The sequence below is a fragment of the Schistocerca cancellata genome, chromosome 4, assembly GCF_023864275.1.
Source record: "Schistocerca cancellata isolate TAMUIC-IGC-003103 chromosome 4, iqSchCanc2.1, whole genome shotgun sequence".
Lineage (NCBI taxonomy): Eukaryota > Metazoa > Arthropoda > Insecta > Orthoptera > Acrididae > Schistocerca > Schistocerca cancellata.
This window is the reverse complement of record NC_064629.1, coordinates 734,874,542-734,894,649: the sequence shown is the minus strand read 5'-3', so window position 1 is coordinate 734,894,649 and position 20,108 is coordinate 734,874,542.

Below are 20,108 nucleotides of genomic sequence, written 5' to 3'. Positions count from 1 at the left end.
CGCCTGATTTCATGCAACCTCACACAACTTAATATCATGCATTTCTTTCTGCATGACATTTCTCGGCCACACACTGCAGGGGTAAAGAGGATGCTCCTGCAACGTTTTCGGTGGAAGTGTTTGGTCACCCTCCATTCAGCCTGGACTTAGCTCCCCTTGATTTCCATCTTTACTCTAATGAACAACTGGCTATAAAGAAAACATTTTGTCACAGGCAACGAGCTTCAGTAGAGCGTAGAAAATTGTAGGGAAACACAGGGGGCTGCCTTCTATCACAAGGGTATTGCAAAGTATGTACAAAGCTACGACAAATGTCGAATTCGGAGCGGCGACTATGTAGAGTAGCAGCTGGAAGGTGTAACTAACTGCTGCAGGTAAGACAGTTTTGATTTTCACTGTGGTTTCCATTTTGCGACCAATCGTTCGTTACTTACCGAATAGCCCTCGTAGTAACTCAACACTTTTCCAATTACACAGTAGACACTTTCGGTTCGTCTGTTTGTCCGTGAGTGTAATGAAATAGTCCTGAATTTCTTAACGTGTAATGATCGGGAACACTGTTTTGTTAAATATGACATAAAATTATCACTGTCTCAGGTGTTCCAAGCATTGGTCTGCTGTTTAGGTATTGTTATCAAGGACACGAAATGTGAAAAATTATCGATTATTGTTAACACTTAACGGTTTGCTGCCGGTGTTTGAGCCAATGGTAAGAGTGCATCTATGGCAATCATGTGAAATGTTTTATCTTCCGCTGGTAATCTTTGCAAAGGATTCTTTTGGTGACTGAGTTCCACTCTTTGCCTACATGGGACACAATATTTTATGTTTGTGGTCGACATCTTGTTTTCATGTAATCCACCAGTAATTCTGTGCAGTTCTGCATTCCCTGTCTTTGCGGTCACTATGCTTGTCTAAAACTGAATCAAGAGCCTGCCGCTGCAGTCATGGACTGTGCGGCTGGTCTCGGCGGAGGTTCGACGAGTCCTCCCTGGGGCATGGGTGTGTGTGTTTGTCCTTAGGATAATTTAGGTTAAGTAGTGTGTCAGCTTAGGGACTGAAGACCTTAGCAGTTAAGTCCCATAAGATTTCACACACATTTGAACATTTGAGCAAGAGCCTGCCTCAACAACCTACGTCAACAACTTGCTTTATAACTTTATCAGTACAATTGTGTGTAGCACACATCTTGTCTTCCTGCACAGCACTCTGCCTCCTGTGGTGAATTGTGCCTGCTTAGCAAACTGCTGACATTCTTGGTTTCTCTTCATTCTCCCATGTCGACCCCGACACATTCCACAGTGCATATTTTCAGACTACCACTATTTATGTTTCAGTGCAATTTACCCAGTTGACATAGTACCTCAAATAGAATTCGCTGAGTCATAACACCCATCTAGTTAAACTACTAGTTCAATATTTAAGTCGTAGTGCCTATTTCAATGCCGTTTGATCAGTTATTACTTTAAAACATTGTTCATACCAATAACAGTGGAAATAAGTTTCTTCTTATATTAGCACTAGCATTTCTTTCTCAGTAGTCAAATAAATTTTTTCTTCCTTACTAAGTTGCCTGGACACACAGGCTATGGGATGTTCTTGTCCATTTACCTCCTGGCGTAATATGAAACCTAAGGGAAAATTGCTAGAATCGCATAATAGTACAATCTACTTTTGGTAATCTGAAAAACCGAGAACTGTACTAGAGATCAATAAATCTTTTAGTTTTACAAAAGTTGTTTCTCAGTCTGGAGACCATTGAAACTTTGCTCATTTTTCAATAATTATGTGAAGGGTCTTGCAGTTTCAGTGAAATTCGGAATAAATTTTCTACAAAAGTTGGTTAGGCCTAGATATGACTGTAGATCCTTCTTGTAGTGGGTGTCAGGAAATTTTTTACGGCATCAACAAGTCACAGAATGGTGTGCACACCTTCCTGTCCAATGATATGGCCCAAGTAATGGATTTATTATAACACGGAATGTCAATTTTCTGTGCTGAGTGTTCACTGTGCTGTATGTAAATGGCCAAAGACTTTATGTAAATACATTATATGCTCCTGGATGGCCTTGGAGAACATAATAATACTGTCTAAATAGACCATGCACTCCTGTGGTTTTAATTCTCGTAATACATCATCTAGGTTGCTGCCACATTTTTCAGTCAAAAATGCATGCGATAATATTGATAATAAAGAGATGGTGTTGAGAATGCTGTTTTAGAGGACCGTTCGGCCCTACCTCTAATTGACGATACCTACTTTGTAGGTCCACAGTTGTAAAATAACGACACTGGCCAAGAATATCTAAGGGTTTTGTTATATTAAACTGCTTTCTGTCTTAAATAATCGTAGTCACAACCATACATATATCCTTTACTGACATCTGATGATTTATTTGGGACAATGACAATTGGTGTGGATCAGTGGCTATAACTCTCTTTCAAGACCCATCTTGAAGTTGCCGATCTGAACACTCCAACACATTTTGAAAATTCTGCAGAACTCTATACGGTTTCTAACATTGAGGCACCTCATTATCATTGAGAATGTGACGATAAATTAGTGGCGTGGCAGGCAATGGTCCAGGAGGATCAAATAACTCAGCATATTTTGCTAATAGTTTCTCCATAACCTCCTACCCCTGTTCCTGTAGATGTGAAACTTTCCTCCTCACTGTGATTAAAGTGACAAACTCTCTTGGCATTTGCATACATTGACGTGCAATCTCTATCTAATTCATCTTCATTCAGTGCTTCTAAGCTGACTATCAAGGTACTATTCGATCGCTTCACCTCTTCAGAGCTAACGTCAGCAATGCTGACAGGCACAGCTTTGCCTCCATCAGTTTCCCATTAACAGGACAAACTATGTCACGTAAAACACTGTGCTTTCTCTAATTCTTCATTCTCATGCAAAGGCTCAACTTTACTCAGACAGCTATCTGGCAGACCAGCTCCTACGTCAAACCAAATTAATATTCCCTCACCTTTCATTTTTTGTTGGGTTGTTTGGGGAAGGAGACCAGACAGCGAGGTCATCGGTCTCATCGGATTAGGGAAGGACGGGGAAGGAAGTTGGCCGTGCCCTTTGAAAGGAACCATCCCGGCATTTGCCTGGAGCGATTTAGGGAAATCACGGAAAACCTAAATCAGGATGGCCGGACGTGGGATTGAACCGTCGTCCTCACGAATGCGAGTCCAGTGTCTAACCACTGCGCCACCTCGCTCGGTCCTTACTTTTCAGTACGATATCCTACAAACTGACTTTAAGGGGCCTTGTACAGAGTTTAGCTAGCTGCCTATGGTCTTGTGGTGAGCCCGCAGACAATTCTGAACTCCTGCATTAAAAACAAGATGAAATGGTCTTCCATCTACTTCTACAATATCCTTTCTAACTTTAGAGTGATGAGAAATGCGCAGATCTGAACTGAGTATGACTTCACAGCCACTGCCAACCGTTGGGAGAACTTATACACAAACCTCGAAGCTACTTCCCTCCACACAAAATCTTAGAGAGTCAAACCTAGTGAATCAATATAACTCCCATATATGCAGCTTAATTTCCAGTATGGTGGGTTCAGTTCTGGTTATTGCATCTTACTTGCTGCCGATACTTAACACCTAACCGGTTAGAATTAAGTCTGCCAGAGGCAACCTGTGCTAATTCTCACTGAGAGCATTGTAGAGTGGACACACCGGCTCCTATCCCATTTAACAACGGGTTACAAGGTCCACACTGTGACCACCTTACCCATCTCTGTGAATGGTTGATCATAAAATTTCCAAACCGTTTACATCCCCAACTCTGTCGTTCCCTGCAATTACACTTCATGTAGCATGAATGACCACATATAAAACAGCTGATATCTGTGTTAAATATCAATTCCTTTTCCAGTGGTCGACTTCAGCAAGTGGGCTGTTGCGGTTACTACTGCTTCGTCCAGAATTTTGGGAATTCCATACGAACCATATGCGACATTTATGACGTAAACACGGTAAACCGTATCGAGTGCTCTCTGCCAGCTTCCTGTAATATGGCCATAGTAGTATTGTCATCCTCAGTTAGCTCATATTAGTTTTGCGAATGCGGTCTACAAAATTCTCTACCGGTTTCTCATGTTTTTGAAATATCAAAAATGGTTCAAATGCCTCTAACCACTATGGGACTTAACATCTGAGATCATCAGTCCCCTACACTTAGAACTACTTAAACCTAACTAAGGACATAACACACATCCATGCCCGAGGCAGGATTCGAACCTACGACCGTAGCAGCCGCGTGGTTCCGGACTGAAGTGCCTAGAACCGTTCCGCCACAGCGGCCAGCTTTGAAATATCCCGTCAAGCTGCTCATGGCAGTATATCGATGTATTTTTCCTCCTGTATCTGCCTACTACCTCATCTCTGAAGTCATCAAACAACTATGCTCCCCTTAATTTGTCGTAGCGCATCAAAGTTACGTAGACATATTGTCTGCTTTCGCTCCATGTAAACTATTCGCTGAATTTTATATCTTGTTACCAGTTACGATGTATGACAGTTGATCCCATTTTCTGCAGACGTGAGAAAGGTTGCATCCAATTTACTAATAAACTAATAAACACCCGAGTTTAAACGTGAGTAAATGCTTCTTATTAACGTCGCCATTTAATGTTTTTGAAGAATAATACTACGATTTATTGCACGACGAGTGTGGAATGTTTCGAGAAATATGTTTTAATTTTGTACTAAGAGAAGAAAGTGAAGGTAGACTGATGGAAAAAATCCAAGCATTAATAAATAATGAATGTACAGTAACGTAGTTTACAGTATATATTTGCCTAGGTAACATATTTAGGTGGTAAATTAATACCCGGTGTAAGCGCCAGAATGTTTAATGCAAGAACGCAAACGTGCATCCTTTGTAGTACAGGTGTAGGATGTCAGTTTGTGAGATAAAGTTCCATGCCTGTTGCTCTTGGTCGGTGAATACAGGGACGGTTAATGCTGCCTGTGTATGACGCTGGAGTTTCCCTACGAAGTCCCGTACGTGTTCGGTTGGAGGTACATCTAGTGATCGCGCAGGCCGATGCAACATGTCGACACACGGTACACCATGTTGGGTTACAATAGTGGTATGTGGGCGAGCGTTATCTGGAATGCAGTTCATGAATGGCAGCACAACAGACTGGTGTGCAAATTTGCAGACAAGATGTATGGAATAACCACGAGAGTGCTCGTGCTGTCATACGAAATCGAACTGCAGACCATAACTCCAAGTGTTGGTTCAGCGTGTCTAAGTCGCTGGCAGGTTAATCCCAGGAGCTCGCCTGGCGTCATTCTAACCAACACACAGCCATCAATGACACCGAAGTACAAGCCGCTTTCATCAGAAAACCTAACTAACCTCTTCTCCATCCTCCAATGAGCTCTTTGTTGACAGCACTGAAGTCTGAAACAGCGGTAGTTTGGAGTCAGTGGTATATACACTACAGGGCGTCTGGCTCGGAGCTGTCCTAAAAGTAACCAAATTACAACGGTACGTTGTGTCAGCGTGGTGACAACTGCTGCTCGAACGGCCGGCCGCGGTGGTCTAGCGGTTCTAGGCGCTCAGTCCGGAACCGCGGGACTGCTACGGTCGCAGGTTCGAATCCTGCCTCGGGCATGGATGTGTGTGATGTCCTTAGGTTAGTTAGGTTTAAGTAGTTCTAAGTTCTAGGGGACTGATGACCACCGATGTTAAGTCCCATAGTGCTCAGAGCCATTTGAACCATTTGAGCTGCTCGAACGGCTGCTGCAGAAGCAGTGCGATGCGGCAGAGCCATTTCCCGAACACGATGGCCTTCCCTGTCGGTAGTGCCATGTGGCTGTCCGGAGCCTGGTCTTCTTCTGATCGTACCTTCCTGCGGCCTGCCAGCTATCTGCAGTCTCGCCCATGGAACATCCATCCTCTCCTAGCCCAATTACACGACCTCATTAAAATTCAGTGAGCTGCTGATAATCGCGTCTTCGTCGTCTTACAGCCATTCTTGAATAAAATCAACTCACTACGTCGGATCTCAAAGTTTTACGTCGTACAACTCCTTCTTGGTGTTGGGATTTATTTATTTATTTATTTTTGTAATTGAATTTACAGACTATTTATGTTGAAGTGAAGATTATTGAATGAGTGTAAACTTGATCTGTATGCAGGATCGAATGATTTAATAATTCTGAACATTAAATCTACATCTATACATACAACATACATACATACATACATACAACGATATTCCGCAAGTCACCTTACGGTGTGTCACTTCCCCCTTTTCCTATTCTAGTAGCGTCTGATTCGCGGGAAGAGCGAGTCTTGGTAAGCCTCTGTGTACGATCTCTAATTTTATCTTCATGGTTTTTTCGCGAGATATACGTAGTAGTAGACAATATATTGGTTGACTCTTGTAGGAATGCACACTCTCGGAATTTTAACAGTACATCATACCGTGGTGCAGAACGACTCTCTCGCAGTGTCTGCCACTGAGATGACTGCGCATCTCTGTGACAATTCCGCGCTTACTAAACGAACCTGTAACGAAACTTGCTGCTGTCCTTTGGATATTTTCTATTTCCTCTACCAATCCAATTTGCTGGGAATTCAAAACTGACGAGCGATACTGAAGTATTTGTCGAACGACTGTTCTGTAAGCCACTTATCGTTCCGTACGCATTATTCCTAGATATTTTATGGAAGTAACTGCTTCCAGTGATTTTTCTGCTAAAGTGAAATCGTACAGTAAAGGGTATTTCTGTCTATGTATTCGCAATACGTTCATTTGCTCATGTTGAGCATCAACTGCCACTCCCTGCACGAGGCATCGACCGTCTGCAGGCCTTTTTGTATTCGCTATTATATTGAAGTTATGCACTACTAAGCAGCGACTGTAATATTTGAATTTACTTGACGACTGTTGATGAAGAAAATTACCTACAGTCGTCATCATTCGTTTAATTCTCCTAGCAGTTCGGTAGTTTGTCGTGCATTTGAACGCCGTCTTTGTACCCTGAAATTGAAATATTTGCGAACTTCCTACTCTATTCGTAGACTTGATGCTGTGAGAAACATGCATCACCGTGCGGAACCTTCATTCGTCTATGAATTTCAGTAGGTTTCACACCTTTACTACGCAAAAACCGAATAACAGAACGCTGTTCTTCCCTGGTGCAAGTCCCAAGTGGGGCGGCCATCTTTATACTGATACTTCGACGGTATGTGTGCATCTGCACTATGCTGCCAACTACAGGCCATTCTGCACGCTGTTTGTAGCACGCTTACCAACTTACAGGAAAACGGCGCGAAATTTCGATTTGTTATGACAAATTTAAGATTTTAATTTGACTCACCTTCGTAAAATTACGCCCACATCAGAGAGTTGACGCCTTTGAGACGAAGAGGAGGCAACGCCTCATACTGAAGTGCATGTACTGAGTATTGTCAACATTCAGTGATAATGTGCTTTGAACCATGTACTGCTGTGCCTACTATTCTGTAATATCTTAACTTTTGCTTTAGGATATCATGGTTCGCACAGTCAACAGCACGTTTAAGTCTCTCTGGGAAAAGACCACTGTGAAATGATTCATTGCATAAGTAACTCAATACATTATTTATTTCAGCTGAACAACATTTCATTGATATGCTACTGACTTCGTCATAATGTACTTGAACATTGATATTTAAGGAAGTTGGTAAGATTAAAATCTTATTTTGGAGATGTAGGATGAAGTTTAATTTTATCATTTTTTGGAAGGGTTTTCGTACGAACTACAGGCTATCTGCTAAGGAAGTGTTCAAACTTAAATTATCTGCTAATGACAGAAGAAAGTTACTGATTTCCTACAATTTTTGGGCTACCTTTGATCAGTTCATTATCTACATTTACAGAAATGTTTAGTTTCTTGGCACGTTTTTCTGTCTCGTTTTTATTATGTTGCTAATAGTTTTTCTATTGTTGCTGGAGGAGCTTATTTTTCTTTGAATACTCATACATGTTGATGCTATGACGACTTTGCTTGCAATTTTACAGTACAGATGATAATTTGATTTTAACTTGTCATCGTCGATGCTCCTGACGCCAAGTACAACAATATTTTTGTAGGATATCCTGATCCCACTTGTATTCCAGCTCTTAGATACACTTTGCTATCACTGGAAAATTTCTTACAGGGAACCTCCCCATCGCACCCCCCTCAGATTTAGTTATAATTTGGCACAGTGGATACGCCTTGAAAAACTGAACACAGATCAATCGAGAAAACAGGAAGAAGTTGTGTGGAACTATGAAGAAATAAGCAAAATATGAGTAGTTCACGGGTAACATAGGCAACATCAAGGATGATTTGAGTGCAGGAGCGCCGTGGTCCCGTGGTTGGCGTGAGGAGCTACGGAGCGAGAGGTCCTTGGTTCAAGTTTTCCCTCGAGTGAAAAGTTTACTTACCTTTTTTTTGCAAAGTTATGACCTGTCCGTTCATTCATTGAAGTCTCTGTTCACTGTAATAAGTCTAGTGTCTGTGTTTTGCGACCGCACCGCAAAACTGTGCGATTAGTAGACGAAAGGCCGTGCCTCTCCAATGGGAACCGAAAACATTTGATCCAGGAAAACACTTCTGATATATTCTATACGACACTGGTGACGGCATGTGCGTCACATGACAGGAATATGTTGTCGACCCACCTAACTAGCACACTTGGCGAATAGGTAAAAAGATTCTTCTACCTTGCCCGACTTAGGTTTTCTTGTGGATGTGATAATCACTCCCAAAAAGTGATGAAAACATAAGTGTGTCACATAAACTGCAACAAATGAATGCAATAGTTTCACAGTCGCACAGTTTTCTCTGTGCTCTGTCAAAACATATGTTTTTAACGTTTTCAAATTTTTCCTTGTGTAGACCGTCAAATCCTGCATATGTCCAAGCAAATCTGAACATGTCCTGGAATTTTGGAGCGCGAAGTTGATTATGTGTGAGTGCCTGAACTCTGATAATTGTCTGAAAATAAAAATTTCAACTTTTCACTCGAGGGAAGACTTGAACCAAGGACCTCTCGCTCCGCAGCCGCTCACGCTAACCACTGGACCGCGGCGCTCCTGAGCTCAAACTATCTTTGATGTGGCCTATTTTACCCATGGACTACTCAGTTTGTATATTTTGCTTATTTTTTCATAGTTCCACACAACTTCTTCCTGTTTTCTCGATTAATATGTGTTCAGTTTTTCAAGGCCTGTCCACTGTGTCAACTTATAACTAAATCTGAGGGGGATGCGATGGGGAGGTTCCCTTGTTAGGAAAATAGTTTCCAAAGTAGCGTATGTTTATGTTACAGGATACATTATAGTTTTTCTTTACACCAGGGATGTTTTTCACACCTTTCCAGTCTGCATTTTGCCAATTCTTTTTAATTCCTCAATGGCTATTCATTTGTCATCCTTGCTGTTTTCCAGCTGTTTCTCTTTATGTCATGCAATCCGAGATTGGAGGTCAGGAGTTGAACATCGTGGTCTGAAAGGCCATCAACTATGGGAATTCCACTATGAGTTTGCAGTCTAATTGAATCTATAAAAATGTTGTCAGTAACTATGCTGCTGGATCCCATAGATCTTGATGCAAACTGTAGGAGGGAAACTAGATTATATGAGATGACCAATGTCATCACATTTAGCTCTAGAACAGATATGCTAAAACAATTGAATTAATATCTCCACGGAATATTGCCTAATTCTGTTTGGAGCTCAAGAAGTTTAATATTCCTATAAGTTTTTTATAAATAACTCAGAGTTATCAGATGGAGTTCTGTATATTGTGACTATTGTTAGGAACGTTCCAAGAATAACTACTTCTGCAACACAAGCTTCAAAATGATGATCCCAGGAAAATATATGTGTATCAATATTTTTGTATTTGTACTTCTTCTTAATGTGAGAAATTTTCCTTTCTACACACCTAACATGTAGTAATTGGTAGTTATCTTAAACCCATCCGTCAGTATTCAAACGATGTTGAGAAACGGATTGCATCTACACGACTTACAGGCTACAGTTCAGCTAAGCCCATCGGATATCCATTGATTTATTTTTCAACCCCCTAATATTTTGATGCAACGAATTTATTTTAACCTACTTTTTATCTGCAGGCATTTGAGGTAGAAACGTTTCTATTGTATTTACTTCTTTTAATACTGATAGCCTGAAGTATGAGTTTATCTTAAAATACCTGCTTCCCTTACTCCAGTGACTGCAGGATTGTATCAAAATATTAAAGGGTCAAAAGATCAAATTATTTTCATTTGTTTAGCTGAATTTAGCTACGAATTGAGTAGATGTAATACGTGTTTCTGCCAGTTATTTGCATATTGATGAATGGGTTTAATGTACTACCAGTTACTGACCCATGATCAGGCACTTTCCAAAATCTTTCTTCAAATTTCCTCGATGCTCTAACACTTAGCTAATACTTAAATGTAACGACTGGCCTTCACCTCTCCTCTGACTGTTACCTAACAGCAAGACTTCCTTCTTCTTTCGTGCTTTTTCTGTAAACATTGGTTTCCTGTTGAAACCCTCTTGTGTCTAGGCTACATCTACATCCACTCGAGACTCTACTTTACCTAACTGAGGTAGCAGGGCAAAACTATTTTTGTGACAGTGACAAACCTGTCAGAGACTGTTCTCTTTCTGCGGCACTCATTTTCTGCTACCATTTTTTAGTTCTCATTACCCTCTACCCCTTAACCTTTCCAGTTTTTTCCTAGTATTGTAAAGCCCTACTGTAAGCGCCCTAATTTTTCCCTCCTGTTGCACTTTTATGCTGTGTCGTACACAAACTATGAAATAGCATTGGAGAGCCACATTTCCTCCAATGAAACCATCTATCACAATAGCTACATTGCACCCCAGCACTACCTTTTTCATGGCCGCTCAAACACTTCGGTCTCTTGTTTGTTTACAAACAATATTGGAACCAATGCCTTTTAATGAAAGTTAAATCATAAACACTACAATGATGTACCTGAGCTATATAGTAGAGAAGAGTGTTGTACTTTGGTACACCTTGCAGACTATCGCCTCTGGCCAGCCCTGTAACAGAAGTTTAATATACTTTCTTCCTCCATTTTTAAATGATGGCATTCACTTTTTATGAACAGCAGTCTTTTTCTTATAACACAAAAATTACTACAAAAAAGTAACGTCTTTCCGTACGTGAAAATATGTTGCAAGGTACAACGTGGTCATGTACGTGGGAACAAACATTCTACTGAAATTTAAAAACGTTGCAGTCGGGAAAATCGTGTCAATATTGTATTTAGTCTTCTATCTGTCACATTATTACTAATAACCAATAAGTCAAAGTGAAATAAACAGAAGTATTGTCAAAATCCTGTTACAAGTTAAACACGGTTTGAAACTGAAACTATTGACAACTAGGAAAAATTTACATTTTCAAGACAGGTAAAATTGTTAAGACATTAAACAAACTTCCTGTTCCAACGTACAAAATGATACACGACAGACGAAGTATGTCTTAACTTCTACTTATTACACAAATAGTTCTAACAGTATGGCGGTCTCTAGTACATATTCTTCATGTGATTCTAGAATCAGTCACTAGACTGAAGTACTGATCCAGAAGCACAGAGCGTTCCTTGGTACACTATTATCTAGGTGCAACACTCACCACTACGCTACGTGTACGGTTATCATATCACCACGAAAATAAAACTCACATATATGAAAATCATCGATCTCTGGACAGCGAAAATTTGTGCTTAGAGACATGTATACGCGACACGAAAGTTAAAAGTATTTTTTTCTTTTTCTTGTTTTTCCATCAGTCGTTTGGCTAGTTTGATGCAGGCCCCACGAGTTTCTCTCTAGCGCTAGCCTCTTTGCTCCAGAGTAGCACTTGCAACCGACGTCCTCATTTATTTGTTGGGTGTATTCCATTCTCTGTCCTCCTCCCCATTCCTTACCTTTGACGGCTCCGTCTAGTACTACGGAAGCTATTCCTTGATGTCTTAACACATCTGGCGTATTTTCCATCGTTATCAATATTTTTCACGTGTACCTCTAGTCGCTGATTCTGCGGAGAATCTTCTCATTTCTTATCTTATCAGTCCACCTAATTTTCAACATCTTTCTACAGCACCGCATCTCTAACACATCGATTCTCTTCTTTTCAGGTTTTCCTGCAGAGCATGATTCACCTCCATACAAGTCTGTGTTAATCTCATTTCCGCTACTCCTCTTTACTTTCGCCTTTCTTCGATTTATCTCAATCCATTGTGCATGCTTATTAGACTGTTCATTCCATTCACCATTTCCAGAAATTCTTTCTCGCTTACAGTGAGGACAGAAATGGAATTGGCAAATCTTATCAGTGCTACTGTATAGCTCTGGTACAACTACGCACTTTACTTTACGTTTGGCACAATATACAGGGTCATTTTTCCACTCTGTACAGACTCAAGGGACTGATCGATGAGAGGATACCGAACAAAAAAGGTCTAATGAACTTATGCCCGGAAATACATGACTTTCAAGCTAGAGACCATATATTCAATCATACTTTGTTATAGAGAATGCGGTTTAATAGGTGCTGCACCATGCAGCCACAATTACAATATGCATGGTTTCCTCCTAAAGGGTGGTACTGTTCCTCATACGTCATCTCCTAGGGTCCTCTCCTGCCTTAATAATTGGTAATGTTGTGTCCGATACACTTCTCATGCTGGCTCATCTTGTAGTGGATGTGCTACAGCGTTGTACACAATGGTCCCGTATTCGAATCGAGAGCTTGCCGTCATGGTGTTTACCTACAGAAAGGCAAATGGCAACGGGCGGCGGGCAGTAAGGTTGTATCAGTAGTGCTATCCCCGCCGACAATAGCCACAGCATTCAATGTTCGCAGCAGTGTTTCATAGTTTCTCTGAAACAGGGTCATTTCAGGAAGCAGGAAATCATGAAGGACATACCCAAAATGTTCTGACATCAGACTTGGAGATAAGTGTGATTAACCCTGTGGAAGGCGACCGCCGTGTCGGCACCAGGCAGTTGGCCTGCCAGTACAGGGTAAGCCAAACGACCGTGTGGAACATTCTCCATGAGAACTGTTACTACACTTATCACTTACAGTGTGTGTAGGGGTTACAATCGACAGATTCCCCACATCGGGAGCAGTTTTATAACTGGTTTTGTCATCAGACAATCACGATTCCGGGATCTGTGTCATCCATCCTATTCACAGATGATGCCAGCTTTACGCGGAGTAGTATCTCCAGATTCCATAACAGTCATCTGTCGGGTAGTATGCAGAACTCCCATGGTATAATGACAGCTAATCATCAGCATTGGTGTAACCGGGATGTGTGACCGGGATAACTGGTGACAGTATTTTGGGCCCAGTCTTCAATTGGCTCTGAACACTACGGGACTTAACATCTGAGGTCATCAGTCCCATAGAACTTAGAGCTACTTAAACGTAAGTAACCTAAGGACATCACACACATCCATGCCCGAGGCAGGATTCGAACCTGCGACCGTAGCGGTTGCGCGGTTCCAGACTGAAGTGCCTAGAACCGCTCGGCCACACCGGCCGGCTGGGCCCAGTCTTCCTTCCAATCGCCTAACAGGTCGGAACTATGGGCGTTTCTTGCGGATGACTTTGCCTCCCATGTTGGAAGACGTCCCACTGATGATTCAAAGGATTGCGTCACTACTGCTTGATTGTGCTTCAGCCCAGCTGGCCGTTAACTTCCGGACGCATCCCAGTCGTGTCTTCCCTGGTCGATCGATCGGACGTTGTGGTCCAGTTGCATGGCCTGTTCGTTCACCGGATCTCAACCCGTGCGATTTCTGGTTATAGGGTCATCTGAAAAGTATCGTGCATGCAGAGTCCATTCCAGATGTGGAGACAATGGAGCAGCATATTTATGCTGCCTTTGACACTGTTTGGATGCAGCATGGCCGATGTGAACGTATGAGACAGAACGTGCTACGACGCGTACACACATGCGTCGAGGCACATGGAAACGATTTTTAGCACATACTGTAACTGTGGCTACATGATAGAGCTCGTATTAGACTGCAGTCTTGTAATAAAGTATGACTGAATAAATGGTCTCTAGCACGGACACCATGCATTTCCGGACATGGGTTCATTAGACCTTTTTTGTTCCGTATCCTCTCATCGATTAATCCCTAGAGTTTGTACACGGGGAAAAATCACCCTGTATTTGAAAAAAAAAAAACGGAAAAAGAATTCTAATTGTTTTAATTGTGAAAAATATAATTCTAAGTAACTTCTTCACATCAAATGGTTCATCATACTGAAATTTACAGCCTGGTATTTATCATTTGCCAAAGTACTGTTATAACTGAGTTACCGCAATCTATGTAGCGTCGAGAGCGTATCGTCATACGTCAGCAATATGGCCTTATCTCTAGGTGGTGTTGATTATACACGTAACTGTTTACTCATGTTCACAGTAGCATTGTGATCAGAGTATAATCTCTTGATTAAGTTTTATTGCAACGCCACAAAGGTATCAGTTGTATCTTATTTTTGACCTTAGACTCGTTGGGGACCTTGACAAAGAATGGGCATATACTGCAGACTGGGCAAAACTTTATATGCCACGAAATGTCATTTCAAGGCTTTGGCGATAGTTCCGAGGAACAGAAAGAAAGCGAAATTAGGGCCTAACGTCTCATCGACGTTGACGTCATTAAAGACAGAGAAGCACCATCTCTATATGAGAAGGATTGGGAAGGAAATTTCTTGTATCTTTTCACGAGAAGTATCTAGCCGTTTTCTTAAGCAATTGACTGAAACCATAGAAAACTTTTTTTATGTCCAGATGAAATCCGAACTGGTGTCGTCCCTAATGTAAGTCTAGAGTCTTACTATTGTGTTACCTACTACGGTGGACGTGTTTTGTGTCCCAGAAAGACTACATTATATTGCCGCAGAGATTAAACCTTCATCTGTACACGAGATTTCCCGTTTGAGAAGACTATTTCATCTTCTCGGAATTTTTCCATTAAATTGCTACTCTATGCTAGTTTCCCTACATCGTTGTTCAATTACATTTGCTTCATTTGTATCTTCAAAGCATCAATCAAAGTTTTATTTAAACTTGTGACTGACATGAATTTGCCTGAAAATTTATGTATAATCTTGTGTCCGCTCTCTTAGCGGATTGGGTAGCAAGTCTGACTGCCATGCAGTGGGCCCGACTTCGATTCCCGGCCGTCTCGGAGATTTTCTCGCTCGGGGACTGTCCTCGCCATCAGAAACGTGCAAGTCGCTCAATATGGCTTCAACTAAAGACTTGAAACTCGGCGGCCGAACTTCCCAGTTGCCAGTGTTGTCGGAGTGTTGGTCTGTTTACGTGCAACTACGTAAAGCTTTAACCAAGTGTCAACTGCCATTGTTCGCAAATATCTATTACCTGAACCTGTTTCTGGATTTGGAGTATTTTCTCATGATCACAAGCAAATAGCGGTGTCGTCGCAAATAGCTTGCAGGAACTTCCGCCGATATTTGCTAATATCATGAACAGACAATTTCCATTTGCTCTGAGGTTTGTCCGGCACTACATTCGTTTTTGAAGACACCTCACACATCGTGAGGAACGTCCTGACTGCTGCATACGTCACCGGCACACCAGATTTAACAGTTTAGAAACGGAGCCGAATCTCACAGGCAGGGCGTTTTAATTTATTACATCTTTACTATATCTTCACCAAATTCTCTAAATAGTATCCACATATACTACTGAATGAACTTGAAAAATTATACAATTTTACAACATATTGTTCAGGAGATATGACTCCTGTGGCTATAGACAAGAAATCTCGGAAGTGTTAATCGTTATAGATACGTATCAATAGCCACTACTCCGTTGTGTTTCCTTTATTTCAGCGCAACTAAATCGTAATGGCGTGTTATTACTTGCAGGTACATTAGAGAAATTTCTCAAACCTCGATTCTGTGTTACATTATAGTCTTCTTTAAGTCTTAAACGGAGCTGTAAGTTAACGCAATGTGGACAAAAATATGGAAACACCAGAACTCGTCACATTAAGATGCCTAATACGGTGTAGGAAAACTGTTAGTAATCAAAACAGCTTCCAGTCGTCTCGTAATGGATACATACAGGACCTGTATGGTTTTCAAGGGAACGTTACACCATTCGTTCTGGAAAGTAATGTCAAGTTGAGGTAACGATGATGAACGTGGACAACGATCACGAGCCCTTCTCTCCAAAGTAGACCACAAAGGCTCAATAATATTGAGATCTGGTAACTTTGGTGGTCAAAGGACATGCGACAATTCATCCACGTGATCAAAAAACAAGTCATGGACGATGCTAATTGTGTCGTCTTGAAACACAGCATCATCAGTTGGGAACAAACACTGTACCATGGGATGCACCTGATAAGCCAGAATAATCACATAACTCTTGGCAGTAATGTGACCTCGTACAGTCACAAACGGGCCCATGGAATACCAAGATATGGCTACCCAACCCCCCCCCCCCCCCTCCCCGCTTGTATTACTCTTGGGACATACAATCGGCCACAAGTTGGAAACACTGTGAAACAACACTCATCCCACAAAATAAATTTCTTCCATCGCTCTATAGTCCAGGTTTTATGGCTTCGGCACCATCTTACCCTGTTACGGATATTTTCTTCACTGATGAGTTGGTTTTTAATCCCGACTAGCCCTGCAATTCACTGATTATGGAGCTCCATTCGTATTGTTTTGGTGGCGACAGGGTTCGCGAGTGCGACATTCAGTTCTGCAGCGACTTTTGCAGCTGTTATCTTCTTATTTTTCGTCTTAGTCCTCTTAAATAACCGTCCGACACGACCACTGGACACACAATTTCGTTCGCGTTATGACTTAGCGGATGATATTTTTCGGCTTTCCCTGCATACGGTATAAATCTTCGAAAGGGCGCCTCTTGAAACATCAAACCTTACCTTGACAAGGGAAGAACTCATAATATGATCATTTGCAATTTTCCCATGTTCGAATTTACTTAGCTCCAACATAATGCGCTCAAAACTACACGGAATATTGTTCTGACCACGACTGATGCAACGTATTGAGGACATTGCACTGGTGCCGTTCGTGCTCAAAAACAACAACACACATTGCACGCTTTGCTAGTACCTACATTCACGTTCAAGCAGGCATTTCTCGCGAGTCTTTATCCAACCTCATAAGTCTGTAAGAATAAAATGCTAACAAGATTTCTTTCGGCAGAAATTTCGTCAATATGACACTCTCTGAACTATAAGATGGAAATTTGGAGAATACGAAGGATTTGTTTCTTAAAATTATTACGATCTCCTCGTTTCTGCCCTCAGGACCATGCTACGGGAACGACTGCTATGTCATCCTCAGCTTATTGTGTAATTTGGATTCAGTTTGGGGGGACATGTGGTCAGCGCACCGCTCTCCCTGTAATTGTCAGCGTTACAGCCACTGGAACTGCTTTTTCTCGTTCTTCAGTTGGAATCAGCTGGCTAGGTGTAACCCACTTCAGTCCCTCCACTAAGGAAAAATCCCAGGCAGTACCGAAAATGAAACACAGGTACGGTTGTCAGATTTACTCAACGCCCAGCCACAGAGGCGGACTTATTCAAATGATTGCTTGTCATTATTCCTGTAGCTTCATAGAAGGTAGCTCTGTCTGCTCAAAATTCAGGTGCAGGGACATACCCGTTATGATGTTGCTATAACTAACACTGTCACGTGAATAAGGAATATCCTAATATTTAATACACTACTCGAATAAAAATCCGTATTTCTGCCACTGCTACCCTTCGGCATTGTAATCGACGCAAAATTTTAAATGTGAAGGTGACTTCTGCTTGAAAAATATTGTGCGAACAGTTAAATTGGAAATCACAAAATATTTTTAAATACAAACAACAATTTTCGGATTTAGATTTGTAGTAACTTACAATGGACAACCACGTATAAGTACTCTGGGTAGCTCTGCCGAGGGCTTTACAGCGGATAGACTACCTCAAAGGCGTCACCACTGTGGTGTGGAGGAAATTTTATAGTTCAATTTCACGGTACAGAAATGCACGAGAAACTACCGAACTGCTAGGAGAATTAAACGGATGATGACGACTGTAGGTAATATTCTTCATCAACAGTCGTCAGGTAAATTCAAATATTACAGTCGCTGCTTAGTAGTGCATAACTTCAATACAATAGCGAAATACAGAGAGGTCTGCAGAGGATCGATGCCTCGTGCACGGAGTGGCAGTTGACGCTCATCATCAGCAAATGAACGTATTGCGAATACATTGACAGAAGTACCCTTTACTCTACGATTTCACTTTTGCAGAAAAATCACTGGAAGCAGTTACTTCCATAAAATATCTAGGAATAATGTGTACGGAACAGTCGTTCAACAAATACTTCAGTATCGCTCGTCAGTCTTGAATCCCTAGCAAATTGGATTGATAGAGGAAATGGAGAAGATACAAAGAACAGCGGCAAGTTTCGTTACAGGTTCGTTTAGTAAACGCGAAAGTGTCACAGAGGTGCGTAGTCACCTCCAGTGGCAGACACTGCGAGAGAGTCGTTCTGCACCACGGTATGATCTGCTGTGAATATTCCGAGAGTGTGCGTTCCTAGAAGAGTCAACCAATATATTACCTACTCCTACGTATATCTCGCGAAAAACCCGCGTAGATAAAATTAGAGAGATTTGATCGTACATAGAGGCTTACCAAGACTCGCTCTTCCCGCGAACCAGACGCTACAAGAATAGGAAAAAGGGGGAAGTGACACACCGTAAGGCGGTGTGCGGAATATCGATGTATATGTACCCTACTGCCCATTAAAATTGCTACACCACGAAGATGACGTGCTACAGACGCGAAATTTAACCGACAGGAAGAAGATGCTGTGATATGCAAATGATTAGGTTTTCAGAGCATTCACACAAGGTTGGCACCGGTGGCGAACACCTACAACGTGCTGACATGAGGAAAGTTTCCAACCGATTTCTCATACACAAACAGCAGTTGACAGGTGTTGCCGGTGGAACGTTGTTGTGATGCCTCGTGTAAGGAGGAGAAATGCGTACCATCACGTTTCCGACTTTGATAAAGGTCGGATTGTAGCTATCGCGATTGCGGTCTATCGTATCGCGACAATGCTGCTCGCGTTGGTCGAGATCCAATGACTGTTAGCAGAATATGTAATCGGTGGGTTCAGGAGGGTAATACGGAACGCCGTGCTGGATCCAAACGGCCTCGTATCACTAGCAGTCGAGATGACAGGCCTCTTATTCGCATGGCTGTAAAGGATCGTCAGCCACGTCTCGATCCCTAAGTCAACAGATGGGGACGTTTCCAGGACAACAACGATCTGCACGAACAGTTCGACGACGTTTGCAGCAGCATGGACTATCAGCTCGGAGACCATGGCTGCGGTTACCCTTGACGCTGCATCACAGACAGGAGCGCCTGTGATGGTGTACTCAACGACGAACCTGGGTGCACGAATGGCAAAACGTCATTTTTTCGGATGAATCCAGGTTCTGTTTAGAACATCATGACGGTCGCACCCGTGTTTCGCGACATCGCGGTGAACGCACATTGGAAGCGTGTATTCGGTGCCGCCATACTGGCGTATCAACCGGCGTGATGGTATGGCGTGCCATTGGTAACACGTCTCGGTCACCTCTTGTTCGCATTGACGGCACTTTGAACAGTGGACGTTACATTTTAGATGTATTACGACACGTGGCTCTACCCTTCATTCCATCCCTGCGAAACCCTACAGCCGGCAGTAGTGGCCGAGCGGTTCTAGGCGCTACAGTTTGGAACCGCGCGACCGCTACGGTCGCAGGTTCGATCCTGCCTCGGGCATGGATGTGTGCGATGTCCTTAGGTTAGTTAGGTTTAAGTAGTTCTATGTTCTAGGGGACTGATGACCACAGCAGTTAAGTCCCGTAGTGCTCGGAGCCATTTGAACCATTTTTTTGAAACCCTACATTTCAGCAGGTTAATGCGCAACCGCATGTTGCAGGTCCTGTACGGGCTTTTCTGGATACA